At 37.9% G+C, this 14,180-nt stretch overlaps 1 long non-coding RNA gene across 1 annotated transcript in view; it reads left to right on the top strand.

Moving 5' to 3' along the window:
- LOC135288721 (uncharacterized) overlaps positions 1–13,041 on the top strand; it is a 56,436-nt gene extending 43,395 nt beyond the window's left edge. The window contains exons 3-4 of the long non-coding RNA XR_010351699.1: positions 11,014–11,246; positions 12,848–13,041. This is a non-coding gene — a long non-coding RNA (uncharacterized LOC135288721). The remainder of the gene's footprint in view (positions 1–11,013; positions 11,247–12,847) is intronic.
- The last annotated feature ends 1,139 nt before the right edge of the window (positions 13,042–14,180 follow it).

The following is a 14,180-nucleotide window of genomic DNA, read 5'->3' as shown; positions in this document are numbered from 1 at the left end:
TGCCTTTCCATATATGAATTACAGCACTAACTCAGTGAAACAGCAACAGGGTGTATGTGGGAGGGGGGCCATCTCTGTGCCTCACATTCAAACAGAATTCATTGCACAGTCTGATTCAGCTGAGGATATCTCACAAGGCAGTGTTGGTCACACCACACCACTCTGAGACTTCTGCAGATGAGTAGACCTGGATTTGTCACAGGCGCTTCACACCTGCCCTCCCTTCCCCCTTCCAGATGAGACCAGCAATGCTGTTCACTGAAGAGAATACAAATGCATGCAGAAAATAAAGACTATGGAGACAAGAATTATGATCCCCTTAGAATTTCTTTTTATCTGTGCCAAGCTCAACTCTTCTCTCTCATACTGGACTGCTCCTAGAAATTAGTCATTTGAGTTTGGTGGCAGCTGAGTCACAGCTTCATTTCATAAGTGGATGAGAAGAAAGTGGTATCAGCAGAGACCTCAGAGTTCACTCCTCCCACAGACATCTAGTCTGTCACCTTGAGGAGTGCAATCCAGAAAGTTCCACAGGACCGCTATTCCACAATGAATATGAATGAATTGACCCATAGGTCCATGGTCAGGAGGTAATTTTTGTTGGAAAAGAGTTATGAGCAATCTCAGGCATAGCTGGACCCTGCAATACCAACTCCAACTTACTTCTAAGAAACTGACTCCCTTAACATTCTCCAAAAGGAGGTTTCATATGCCTACACAGAAAATGCCCTGTCATTCCCTGCCCATTGGTGAATAGATTAGTCCTGAGCATGCAGGACATAGAATTGAAGAGTCACTAAGGCTGGAAAAGACCTCCAAGATCACTGAGTCCAACCCATCACCACTGTGTTCATCACTAAACCATATTCCCAGCTGCCCCATCCACGTGCCATTTGAACACTTTCAGGGAAGGTGATTCCACCACTTCCCTGGGCAGCCTATTCCAATGCCTGATCATCCTCAAAGAATAGATCAGTGATTACGATGCCATTTTGTGCCACCCACAGCACACCTCTTGTTCTCAGAGCCGTGTATTTCAGAGGCAAGCAGAGCAAAGCTTCTTTATCTCTCACCAGTGACAACAGGAAGCCTCACATAAGATAAATACCAATATAAATACCAAGCAAAGATGCACAGTTTGCTCTTATTGGAGATGCTAACACATGAGATACTCAGGAATTCAAATCACATATTTAATTTTTTGCCTCTACCAATTCTGTTTTATCAAAAAAATGTGTCAGTTTTACCAAAACACTCAATTTTCAGAGATATAGAGACAGTCCTGGTTCCTTTTCTATCTATCAGGAGCTTCTGTCTATCCTTCAGTCTGCCACTGATGCATCTGGATATTTATTTATGAATGCATAGTTGCTGATAGAACAGTTTTAAACAACACACATTAAAATTTCCAGGATATCCTTAAAGTTTTCTAGTGGAATTTTTTATTCGTTCTCTGTTCATCTATATCTAGTTTACAAACTATCTCGGTTATATAAATATATATATTTTTTTTCACCCAGGTGAAGCAAATATCACTTTCTCAAATAATTTCTCAATAGTGTTAAAATTAATTATTTTTGGCTTCTTACAGTATTGCTTAATATTGTCATAATTTTTATAGACTGGAAATATTTTAGCCCTCATCAGTCAATATCACATTTTATTTTAATAATTTTAAAGATGGACCAACAGATATTTGATTGTTTGGATACATTTCTGTCTCTAAAGAAAATGTTTGCAGTGATGTGCTTGTCAGAGTGGGTGGAGGATAACGAGAAGTCTAGATTCTTGTTTTGTTCCTTGGCATACTTAAAAAGACTTAGTTAGTCTTATGAAAGCACTGGAAAACAAGCGAGAAGCAGCTGGCAAAGACAAAGAAAACTTAGAAGAACTAGGATTATGTGTTCTTATGAGACACTGTATGTCTTGAGCCAAGGAAGCTCTGTGACCTACTATCTATGTATTAGTTTACACCTGACCTTGTATAAATACTAGTAGATGGAAATTCCCTTAAGATTGACATTGATTCAAAACACTGACTAATGATGGAGCAAACTGCAGGTCACAAAAAATAGAAGACTCACATAAAATATGTTTGAAAATAGGTGTCATAATTGTGACTCCAAGTCTCCAGGATATACCAGCAAGCAGTATCAAAAGTGTTAGCAGTGGACTTTGAATGCTTATAATTTAAAAGACTTTACTTCTTTACACACAAAATGAAAGACTAAATGCTGTACATAACCCAGCAGGAAATGTGATATGCTTATTCCCCCCATTCTTTGAAGAAAAGTCAAACTCTTTCTCATTCCTTATTCATGTAAATAGTTGATATTAATGACTTTCTTGAATTTTCTATTGATTTGCAGCATCATTGTTCTTGTCTTGAGTCTTGTTCTTCCATTCATACTTAAAACCAGAAAATAATAGAAATATAATTTTGTGCATTTTGAATGTTATCTCTGTTTTGTCACACAGGAACAAACTACTCAATAAAACTGAGTGGGAAGTGGTTGGATGTAACCCCAGGCAACATATCTGAAAATGTCAGATGAATACATCAGTGTTTCACAGCAATCTCCTGCTGTGAAGGTTTCCTCATGTTTCATTTAAATAGACAGTTTTGTTGCCATATAAAATACTAGGAATACTCAGAGCTTGAATTTTGCTTTGAACAGAAAATATTTCCAAGGATTAGGGAAGAATTCTCGTAAGAGCATCACAAAGAAGCACACAAAATATGTACACACATTATACATACACATACAAAATTATATGTATTTTTAGTGATAACCACACCATAATTTTGAGCCTGATATATTTTTTTGATAGAAGCAGTAAGAGAAGCTTTCACTCACCATGTCATCCAGCCATACAGACATAGATGCAAATCAGATGGCTGTGTGTACAAGTGCTGCTTAAAAAGATTTTGGGTTTTTTATGCAAATACATTGCAACATGTTTCTTATTTTCCTGCTGTTGACAGAAAATGGTAAAAAGCCATCTCAGACATCTTAGAAAACCAGGTAAATTTGTTATTACCTTAAAGCCTCTTAGGAGTTCTATTTTTTTTTTAACAATGTCCTGAGTTTAGCTCAGATAGAGTTAATTTTTTCACAGCAGCTGGTATGAGGCCATGTTTGCATTTGTGCTGAAAACAGTGTTGTTAACTCAGGGGAGTTTTAGCAATTGCTGAGCAGCTCTTACACAGAGCCAAGGCATTTTCTGCTCCTGACACCGCACCCCAAGAGGGGAGAATGAGGGTACACAAGGAGTTGGGAAGGGCCACAGTGGGACAGCTGACCCTGGCTGACCAAGGGGACATTCTATAGCATATGGCATCGTGCTTAGTATATAAGGCTGGGCAAAAGAGAAAGAAGGGAGATACAGTGGGAGCAATGGTGTTTGTCTTCCCAAATCACAGCTACATGTGATGGAACCCTGTTTGGGATGGATGCACACCTGCCTGCCCATGGAAAATGGTGAATGAATTGTTTTGCTTTGCTTGTATGTGTGGCTTTTGCTTTTCCTTTTCAATGGCCTTTGTATCAATACCTGAGTTCCGTCACTTTTCTTCCCATTCTAGCCCCCATCCCACTAATAAGAAATATTGAAAGCTGCCATCTGCCCCTTCTGTTACACAATTTCCAAATTGTGCACAAAGATAGATTAATTGTTGTTTCCTAAACAGAGGAAGTGTGAGTCCTTAGTTTCTAAATTATGTAAAACACACTGAGATTTGGAGTGAAGTTTGCCTGCCTGTGATTCACATAGAAAGCTTTTAATATTGACCTTTTCCTATTAAAATAGAACCCCTAAGGAGGAGATGTGACTGTGCACATCTTTACCTTAAAACAGGACATACCTTACTGCAAGTTGTACAGCAAAATAATCAGTCAACTATTGTGGCAATTGCTTTATGTTCTGTTATGTTTTGCACTTTGATTGGTGCCAAATGAACACTAATGAGATTTACCTAAAACAAACTAGGAGGAAGAGCAAAAGGTGGGGAGTAAAGAAAGGAAATTCAGGAGGCTGGGTTTAGACTTCAGGATTCATTGGGGTTTTTATGTATCTTTCAACTCTAAACACAAAACTCACTATTACTGAGCTGTTCATGGGGAACAAAATGAGCATAAGAATCATTGATGCAAAGACAGCCGATTCATGTGTAGCTGGATGTTTCTGTGCATTTCACATTTCTATGAGGAGTGAGCTATTCTTATAAATCTCTCAAATAATGTGTCTTGGTAGCAAAGATATTTGCCACTTCAGTTGCTTTTGTTAGCAGAACTGTCTGAAAAATAAAGCTTTTGATCCATAAGAAATTGGCTTTTTGTTTATTACCCAGTAGTGGAAATTACTGTATCTGTATACAGTGAAACTGATTTCTGCAAGAAGGCCTTGTGGGAGGATTCAACACTAAAAGGAATAAAAAGCAGCGTTATAACATCTATGTTGTTATAAACCTCATTTAATATCTGAAGCTGGACTCAATCAAAGTCCACTGGAAAAATGTCCTCAGACCTCCGGCTGGATTGAGGTTCTTTGGCAGGGAAGAAGACATCAGCAATACAGACCCAAGGAGAGGTGATACCAAATAGCAAGTGATGGATGATTTTGCTGTGTAGAATATCTAAATAAGGGCCAAAGCTGTTGTTAGTTGTACACAGCAAGAGGGTATCAGTCTCTTACTGTTAATGGATGTTTTGAATGGTATCTGCCACAGTTATGAGCTGTACCTCAGCAAAATCTGAAAATGAATATAGGGAAAAATTATAAAAAAGTCAAGATGCTGAAGAAGTAGCCTCAGAGGAACGATAAAGTAAGTGAAAGGATGCTTTTTTTTTATCAGGGCAATACTAAATCGGACACAATCTTTCTGTGGAAGACTGGCATTATGGAGTGAGAAGGTTAAGTCAAGGTATTTCATGGGAATGCAATACAGATGTGATGATACGATATCTTAAATTGCCACTAAACATTAAACACAGCCAAGAAGCAAGTTGTGTATGGAGTCCCCATAATTCTCACAAACTACAAATATAAGTATCAGAAAAATTGTTTAGCACAGAAAAGTTCTGTATTTGCAGACTGTTGACCACAATGCTTTAAAGCTTTCTGCCCTCCTTTGTGCTTTAGAGAAGAAACATATTCTACCTCTACAGTTATTCTAAAATTAAAATATCTGAATTGGTCTAGAGCACAAGGACCTTTTCAATTCAGCCACTCTTGCATCTCAGTTTGATATTGCTAAAAGAGAGAGTAGGCAGCAATCAAATTCCACACCTCTCTGATACCCTTTGAGAGGAAGCAGTTGTGCTTCTAAACAGAACTCTGCTGAGCAACAGGGAGTTTGCTGTTAAATACTGCTGCAAATATATAATTGAATTGCTTTTAATGGCTGCTGCAAAAGCAATCTATGCCTCCAGCTCATGGAATAAAACCTAGAGCAAAACAGTTTAATAAAATACATCACTTCACTGTGATACTGCTAATTTTGTGTGTTCTATTGGGATTTCTTTTTAAAGTATGAAACTTCTTTATATTTATTAGCTTTCCAGAAAATTAGCAACAGTAATTACAAAATCCTTCTAAGGTTCCCAGGTTATTCTGATTTTATGCACGGTTAACCTGTAGAAAATACCTTTGCTTCCTTGGGCTTCAGCTGCTTTTGTATCCTAATGAAGACCCAGGGATAAAATAACAACAACTGAGCATAGTTAAATATTTCATATTGAATTACAGGGAACTTCCTGAAGTGTGCGTTTTCTGAGAACTGTTTGTGCAATGCTTTTGTTCTGTACACAGACATTAGTATTAGATTTGTACGACTACCTTGAACACATAAATGAAAATTAATTTCTTTATAATTTTTTCTCTAAGTAGGTGCCAAGAGCTACACTAGTGCTTGAGAGGTTAAAATTTAAAGAGGAAAAATTATGACATTGCGCTCTTTTGAAGGAATCTAGGTATTTTGCCTTTCCATATGTTTAATTCCATATTTTATTGACTAAACTGTATGTAATTCTATAACATTCTATGTGAAAATATTTATATGTATTCTGTGTGTTTGATAGAAACTTAGGCTATTCACCTTCTACAATGTTTAATAATATTTTATTCAATTCTACTCAAGAGATCACTAACAACAGCAGATATCTGGCTAAAATGGTCTGATTTTTGAGTAGTTTCAATTAACTATTGCAATAAATCTTGGTACATTGAAATTTGAAACACCATGAGGATACTCTAGGGTAATCTTTTACTGTGTGCTAGAAAGCATTCATTGGTTATAGAAACTTTGGAAATTATTTAAGCCTTTATCAGAGATCTCATGCACTCTTTTGGGAATTTTATTTTGAAACAGTGATTGCACTGCTCTGATTTATACTATCCTTTTCACTGCCATGTAGGTTTTCCACAGAGCATACCTTGTATGTGTTAATTACTAGAAGTGGTTTTAAGGGCCTGTTAACTTCATTGACTTTATGTAATCCAATAAGTGCCAGTGCTTATATGGCACTGCTAAAAATGACCTTGAGATTTAAATTCTTGGTACCATTCATTTGCAAACTAAAGTCCATGGCACATCAATTTCATGAAGCAAAGTCTGGAGACAGATACACAGAAGAGTAGGAATAGGGAACATAATAAAATTACTAATTTTGAGGGTTAGATTTAAATAATCCCTGTGAAGTTCAGTAGCATAAAGGCCATTTAGCTTATTTAGCAAAGCACGCTGACTAATGTGTAAACAATTTTGTAGTGAATAGAAAAACTCACCAATGACTGAAAATTAAAAATATTGAACAATGGGTTTACTAGGAACAAAGGTAGTTGGGAAATTGAAGGTTATATTGTGATAATTCTTTTTATTTTATGAAGAGAGGTTTTAATCAAAAGAAGCAATCCAGGAGGCCTCTACCTGGTAATTTTTTATTTCAGAAAGAAACAAGTAATAAATACTTTGAGACAAAAGAGTCACAATTCTTCTGTAACACTTCTATGAAGCACTCTACAATATACTACTTGAAATCTTCCAAGTATTTATTCTGTGAGTACCAGAAAAACTCTTGTGCATTACTCTACCACCTCCTTGACCTCTGAACAGCAATATATTTATATAACATATATCTGAGCTTCAGAGAATAATCACAAGCCAAGTAACCACTGGTAAAAAAAGTGGTAAAGAAAAATTTCCTTTGATGCATCTTTTCCAGGAATACACTGTCACATGAAAATTTTCATTCCATTATGCCATAAATCAAAGCATTACAACAAACACAGGGTGGTCAATAATACATAATTACAGAAAAGAAAGACAAATGTTTCAATTAGAAAAACTTGCCCTGGAGGCATTTTTAAAAGGTTCTTGGCATCAACTCTTCGTGTAGAGATATAAATCCTGCAAAATCAGCCTGAATCAATGTTGTGGAATCAAGATGTACTCCTAGACTAATAGAATAGCTTGGGTTGGAAAGGACCAATAAAGGTCATCTAGTCCAGCCCCCTGCAATGAGCAGGGACATCTTCAACTAGATCAGGTTACTCAGATCTCCATGCAGCATCACCTTGAATGTTCTTGGGGATAAAGCATCTGCCATCTCTCTGGGCAATGCGTTTCAGTGTTTTACTACATTTGTGATTAAAAATTCTTTATTATTCCTAGCCTAAATCTATCATCTTTTAGTTTAAAACTTTGCCCTGTCACAACCGGTCCTACTAAAACATATATCCTCATTTTTCTCATAAGCCCTTTTTGAAGGGGCTTGTAGGAGGTCTGAAGGGCCACAAGGAGGTCTCCTGGAGACTTCTGCAGGATGAGCAATTCCTTCTCTCTGTGTCTTTCCTCATAGGAAAGGATATCCAGCCTTCTGCTCACTGTTGTGGCCCTCTTCCAGACTGTCTCTAATCTTCTGGTCCATGTCCTTCTTATGCTGGGGGCTCCAGAGCTGGACACAGCACTCCAGATGGGGTCTCACCAGAGCAGAGCAGAGGGGAAGAACCCCTGCCCTGTTCCTGCTAATCAAGATGCTTTGGATGCGGCCCAGGACACAACTGTCCTTCTGGGATGCAAATGCACGCTGTCAGCTCATGTTGAGCTTCTCATCAACCAAGTCCCTCTCCTCAGGGCTGCCCTCAATCCATTCTCCACCTAATCTGTATTTGTGCTTGGGATTGCCCTGACCCAGATACAGGACTTGGCCTTGGTCATAGGAGTAGCATGGGCCCACCTCTCAAGTTTGTCTAGGTCGCTCTGGATGGCATTCCTTACATCAAGTGTGTCAGCTTGGTGTCACTTGGTCTTGCGAGCAAACTTGCTGAGGGTGCATCCATCTCACTGACTATATGATTGATTAAGGTTAACCAGGGCTGGTGCCCATATGGACCCCTGAAGGACATCACTTGCCACTGACAACGCTCTGGAGATTGAGCTGTTGACCACTAGTCTCTGGATCAAACCATCCAACTAAATCCTTGTGCACTGAACAGTCCATCCATCAAATCTATCACTCCAATTTGGAGAGAAGGATGATGTGGGAGGCTGTGACAAAGGCTTTACAGAAGTTCAGATAAATGACACAACATTTATCTTGTTTTCCCTTGTCCACTGATGTAGTCACTCTGTCATAGAAGGCCACCAAGTTGGTCAGTCAGGACATTCCCTTGATTGAAGCCATGTTGGCTGTCTCAAATCACATTCATGTGCCTTAGCAAAAGTTCTGGGAGGATCTGTTCCATGACCTTCTCAGGCACAGAGGTGAGGCTGACAGTTGGGTAGCTCTCAGGACCCTTTTCTTGGGTTGTAATGGGAATTGCAGTCAATTAAATGAATTACTTAAAAGTGAGATGTTCACACAATTTTTTTTTTCTAGAAAAAGAAAGTAAGGCAAGGTCCTTTAACAAAATTTTCTTAATGCATTTTAAAATTGTAGGAGTATCTAACACAATATTGTTGAAATAATAGATCAATTTGGTGTTATTCGATATTGCAAAAGGCAAATTATAGGTTCAAGTGTAGTGTGAAATATTTCTGAAACATTTCAGAAATATTTCAAACATGTAGCAAGCATGGGGAAAAGAAAGATATCCTGTCACCATGAGATATAAGCAGAACTCATACAGGGGTACATGTGGTATATAATTTTCACATTTTAATTTGATAATGCCCTTAGTGCCCCATATTCTTGTTCTATTCATTGATTCTTATCATTATGCTCAATTCTACTTAGGAAATTTGCCATGACTCTTAGAACTATAACATGTGACACTAAGGATTTTGATAGGTTTAGTAACACAGCTGACAGCTCATTTGCAGTTTCCAGATTAAAGTGCTCTGTGTCAGTCCTTCACAAAGATAAACATGCACAGATGTCAATAACTGCACACAGAGAGTGATAATTTTATGGCAATATCTACTTTGCTAAGGACAGGGTAGAAAGTTCAGGGTCTCATAATTATAAAACAGTGAGCAGTAAGCCTCCTTACTAGAGGTTAGGAAAAAGAGTGAAAACTTGTATTCTAGTTCAGATAATGCAGGTAGAGTGACATGAAATGCAACTTTGACTGTAAGTAGGTGTGTCTGCTACTGTGGGAGCTTCTCTGTGAGCTGGAAGAGGTTTTAGGATGTCAGCATTCAGAGAACAGGACCCCAGTTTTTTGTCTGTGGTCGATGCAACCAGCTGCTGTTTTCATTACCTGGCTTCTTAGAAATTATCTCTTGATAATGGAAGAGTATGGGGAGTCATGTACTTTATATTGTCTGTTTGCTGTGCTATGTTATGTTTTGTTATGTTATATTTTGTCATGTCATGTCATGTCATGTCATGTCATGTCATGTCATGTCATGTCATGTCATGTCATGTCATGCTATATCTTGGGGACTTAGTGCACTCTTGACTCCAAATGCCTTAATTCTTCAGACTGTATGTGTGCTGGCAACTACCAGGAATTACAAAGCAACCAAACCCATGGGGACAGGGTCCTTGCATGCTTCCATAATGCTGGCAGAGCCACCAATATTACAACAGTTTGCATCATCTGAGGAGCTGTCCCGTATGCCGAAGTCATGACCCATGAACCACTATGAGCAAAGCATCTTTAACAGCAACATGTTGTACATACACTTTGAAAGATACTTGCTTGCCCAGAAAAATGGATTACAACATGAAATCCTCTGTACTGTGTATTAAATGAAAGTGCCTACAGTATCAATACCTCCTTATCAGGAGCTGTATTTTAAAAAACCATTAACTGTTTCTGAAGTAATGTTGCAACCATTTTCAGGGCTACTTATCTCTTTCGGAGTAACATCTTTATGTATTAGTTTTACAGAGCTAATGGGTTTATTGCACTGATGTTGTAATTATGTTTTATGTGACTCAGGTATGCAACAGCTGTTGACCTTTTTACTGCCACCAAACCAGATAAGGCTGATACACCACGAGAGGAATAGTTCACACTAAGCATTTTAAAAGTGGATAAATCATATTAATGCCTCATTAGCCTTCAGTCTTCCATACACACTCATTAAATAGAAAAGCATGTTACCAAGAATGCTCAAGGTTAAGCAACAGCTACAAGAGCATAAATGAACCTATAAATGCACAAATTAATTTTAAGTTAATAAAAAAAAAGTTATTATTAGTTCCTATTAGGAAACATTCCTGTTGGGATTTTCTTATCTTCCATTGGTGGTTATTTATGATACTGCAACATGTTGTAACAGTAATTTCCTATGATATAGGTTTAATACCCCATCTCTGGGTTAAATAAATGTTGTTACAACCATTTTCAATTATTTTTGAAAATAATGATTAGTGTAAGCATGATCTTTGGGTGAAGGAAACCTAAAGATGTTCTATATCAAGGAGAATGTATTCCACATCTCATTTTTACCCTGTATCTGCTGCAGTTGCCAATTGAAAACAGCTGCATGTTCAGTGTTGTGCTGAGCTTTGTGGATATCTAGTTGGAGCACCACTGAATTAATTAAAATGTTTTTTTCAGGATTCTCTTAATGCAGCTTCATTAATGAAGAAAGGACGATATGGAAATGACCTTTCCCAAGAAATCATCTAGACTTAACCACATGCACTGAGGAAGGAGACCATTCCTGACAGACACTGGTCTACCTCAAACACTGAAGAACACTTACCGTTTTTCCCTAGCTTTTCTGTTTCAGTCCTCTACCATCCTACAGAAGAAGAGCTTTTCCCACCACCCCACTAACAAGTATTTTTGTAGGTTAAGTTCATTTTTCCAGTCACACCTTTATGGTGGTCAGAAATAGCAATTTATATCTCTCTCTCCTGTAGCTTATATTTTTTTAAGAAATCCTCATTCCTTCAAACTTCAGACTAGACAGAGAAAGTTCACTATGCAATTTGCAATTTACATTAACCCAAGCTGAACGTATAGCCAGTCCAAACTGGACACAGCTTCAATTGAGACCTTTGAGCTGAAGGAAGGGGAAGAGCAGAGTAAAGTCTCTATCATCCCAGTGCCTCCCTGCTGGTGCTGTGTGACTGACCTCTGGGCTTTGCCTCCTAACTGTAGACTCTATTCTTCTGGATTTCTGTGAGCATGGTTTGGACACTAATGGTCAAGGCAACAACTGCCCTACAAAACATGCAGCAGTGCTGAAAGGCCCTTTGCCTCAATCATTTCTTAGATGTAGTTTACATTTTTAAATTATGCTGGTTAAAATAAGAAAATCTGGTAGGACTTGTTTGTTTGCTAGCAGGCACTTTATTTCCTTTATCTTGGATATTACACCTTGGTACACACAGACCTCTGGGGAATGCATAGATTCTAGATGTCTCCTGAGTGTCACAGGAGCAATGTGAGTGAAGGAAGCTCCAGGAGGAGAAGGCAGACAACTAGAATTCGGTGAAATCTTTTCCAGCCAGTACTCATTGATTTTAACCCTCTCTTATGCATCTGCAATTTCTTTCTCAATTGTTTCCAAGCCTTTAGCTTCTGCAATGAAACAGGCAAAGATTCTACTAATAGACAGTTTACCTCTTTTTAATAAAAAGACAATCAGTACAGCAGTTCTACTTTGTGTACCGTGTAAGACAGTGTCCTAAGGGAAAAATGCTATGTGAACATGTAATCAGAGATTGTATTGCAAATCATAAATAGAAGAAAATATAAGACAATGTCAAATAAACTGTTCCTACCTTTTATTTCACACTTTCTAAATTTTGTGTCTAGTTTCTTGTGTTTAAGCACTGGAGGTGCAGGGAAAGGTCACTTGTAGGTAGGGAGAGTGCTTTTCAATCCCTACATGACCAGTAACAAACAAATCTTGGTGTTACATAAATCAGGTCATGGATCTCTTAAACTTACACATAGAAATGTCCACAGCCAACTGCACTAAAAAGCAAACTCCCCAAAGCAAAGCTGTCTGTCCACATAACCAAAGTCTCTACATTGCCTGGGGAAAAATGCAGTTGAACTGTGGGAAGGTGTTTTATGAATATCTGACAAGTAACACGGTAATTCTGTTACATTAACCAAAAACTAAAAATAAATCTACCAAAAAAGGGAAAGATAAAAAGGACATAAGAGTACTTTCTATTGGTAGGAATTCTTAAATAGAATGGCTCATCAAACTTGTGGGCATTTATTCTGTGTGAATATTTGTTCAAAATGGTCATTGGTAAGTTTGGCTGTACAAATATTGTGTTAAGGAAATTGGGAAAACTACATTTTTCTGTATCTCTCCAGTAAACATCTGGGGAAATGTCAGAACTTAATGGTACTCCAGGGCAATAAAATGAAAAAATAGCAATGATTCTTCACCTTCACATTTGTTTTTTATGTTTCCTTTGCTCAGTTCCTAGAGGGTTTCCAAGCAGAGTTTGATTTGGACTGAAAAAACCACCCAGATCTCCCTGAGGAGCTAGTACAAAAATGTAAAGGACGTAATGCACTGTTTGGATGTGGTTGGGAAGATGCCAATGCCATCAGGTCCACCATGAGCAGTGACACACTAATGTTCCATCTGATCATGCAGGTGTTTTCCTGACAGACAGGTAAAGTTTCTGCTCCACTTATCTTGACTGTGGAAATGTTTTGACATGTGTATAATGGTCAGAACAAGAGTTTTGGTTTGTCATCATGCTTTACCTGCAGGATAGCAGTAGGGCTGTCCCAAAGGTAACCCCAGAGAAAACCAATACCATGATTTGATTTTTTAAACCCTTTTCCATTTATTTTTGATCCTCCTTTTCTCTGCTCTTGTACCATCCTTTCTCTATTCCATCTTCTTCCCCAATAATCAACCCACTCTTAATTACTTATTTCTCATTCATTCTGATTTTACTACACCAAATTTAATATTTGTAATACTTTTAACTTGAATCCAGGTAAGTTCTACTACGTTCTAATATGCATATTACATAGATACTGCCTGCCCACACTAAGGCTTCACTCCCTAAAAGGTCTGATATTCCCCTTCCATGATATGCAAAGTCTGGCCATTTTTCTCAATTGAGTTCCTGTGAAGTCCAGTCATCTTTCACAGTGTTTTATTTGGCTTTTTGTACTGTTATCTGTCACATCCAACACCTTCTAATATATTATGCTGAAGTCCTACTTTTTTTTTGTGGGTTAAACTCAGCAACCTGATAATTTGCGACTGCTCACAATTAATTCAAGATTTAAGTACTCTTATACTCTGGTGAAAAAACAACAAAGTTATTTTGTTGGAATTGTCAGATGGAATGAAGAAATACTTAACTGTCCATATGTTTATTAGCAGAGAAGAAAACAGGAAGCCACTAGACTAGATACCAGCAAGTAATGATGTCTGCACTGCTCTTAATAATGGACAGAGGGCAAGGGCCTGATTTGGCGTGGTGTGTATAGCAAACACTTGCAGACTGTTTGAAAGGTGACTCTGAAGCAAAACTTAGAGCATATCTCAGCAGCGTTTTGAAAAGCTGAGTAACAATTTTTTGTCTCATGGATGGAAGAAAAGTGATTTTGGAATATCCTCTTTTCTACATTAACAGGACTGCAACTAGCCATTTGTGATGTCTCTATTAACAATGCACTAGTGTGGTGTTCATGGTTTTCCAGGATAAAGGTGGATGGGGCTGGCCCACAGTGAAGAGTGCTGTGACACTTTAGAAGACGATCCTAATGGTAACAAAAAGAAAAAAAAC

The sequence above is a fragment of the Passer domesticus genome, chromosome 1 (assembly GCF_036417665.1).
Source record: "Passer domesticus isolate bPasDom1 chromosome 1, bPasDom1.hap1, whole genome shotgun sequence".
In the NCBI taxonomy this organism is placed as follows: Eukaryota; Metazoa; Chordata; class Aves; order Passeriformes; family Passeridae; genus Passer; species Passer domesticus.
The sequence above is the reverse complement of the archived record's forward strand: the minus strand, read 5'-3'. Positions and strand labels throughout refer to the sequence as shown.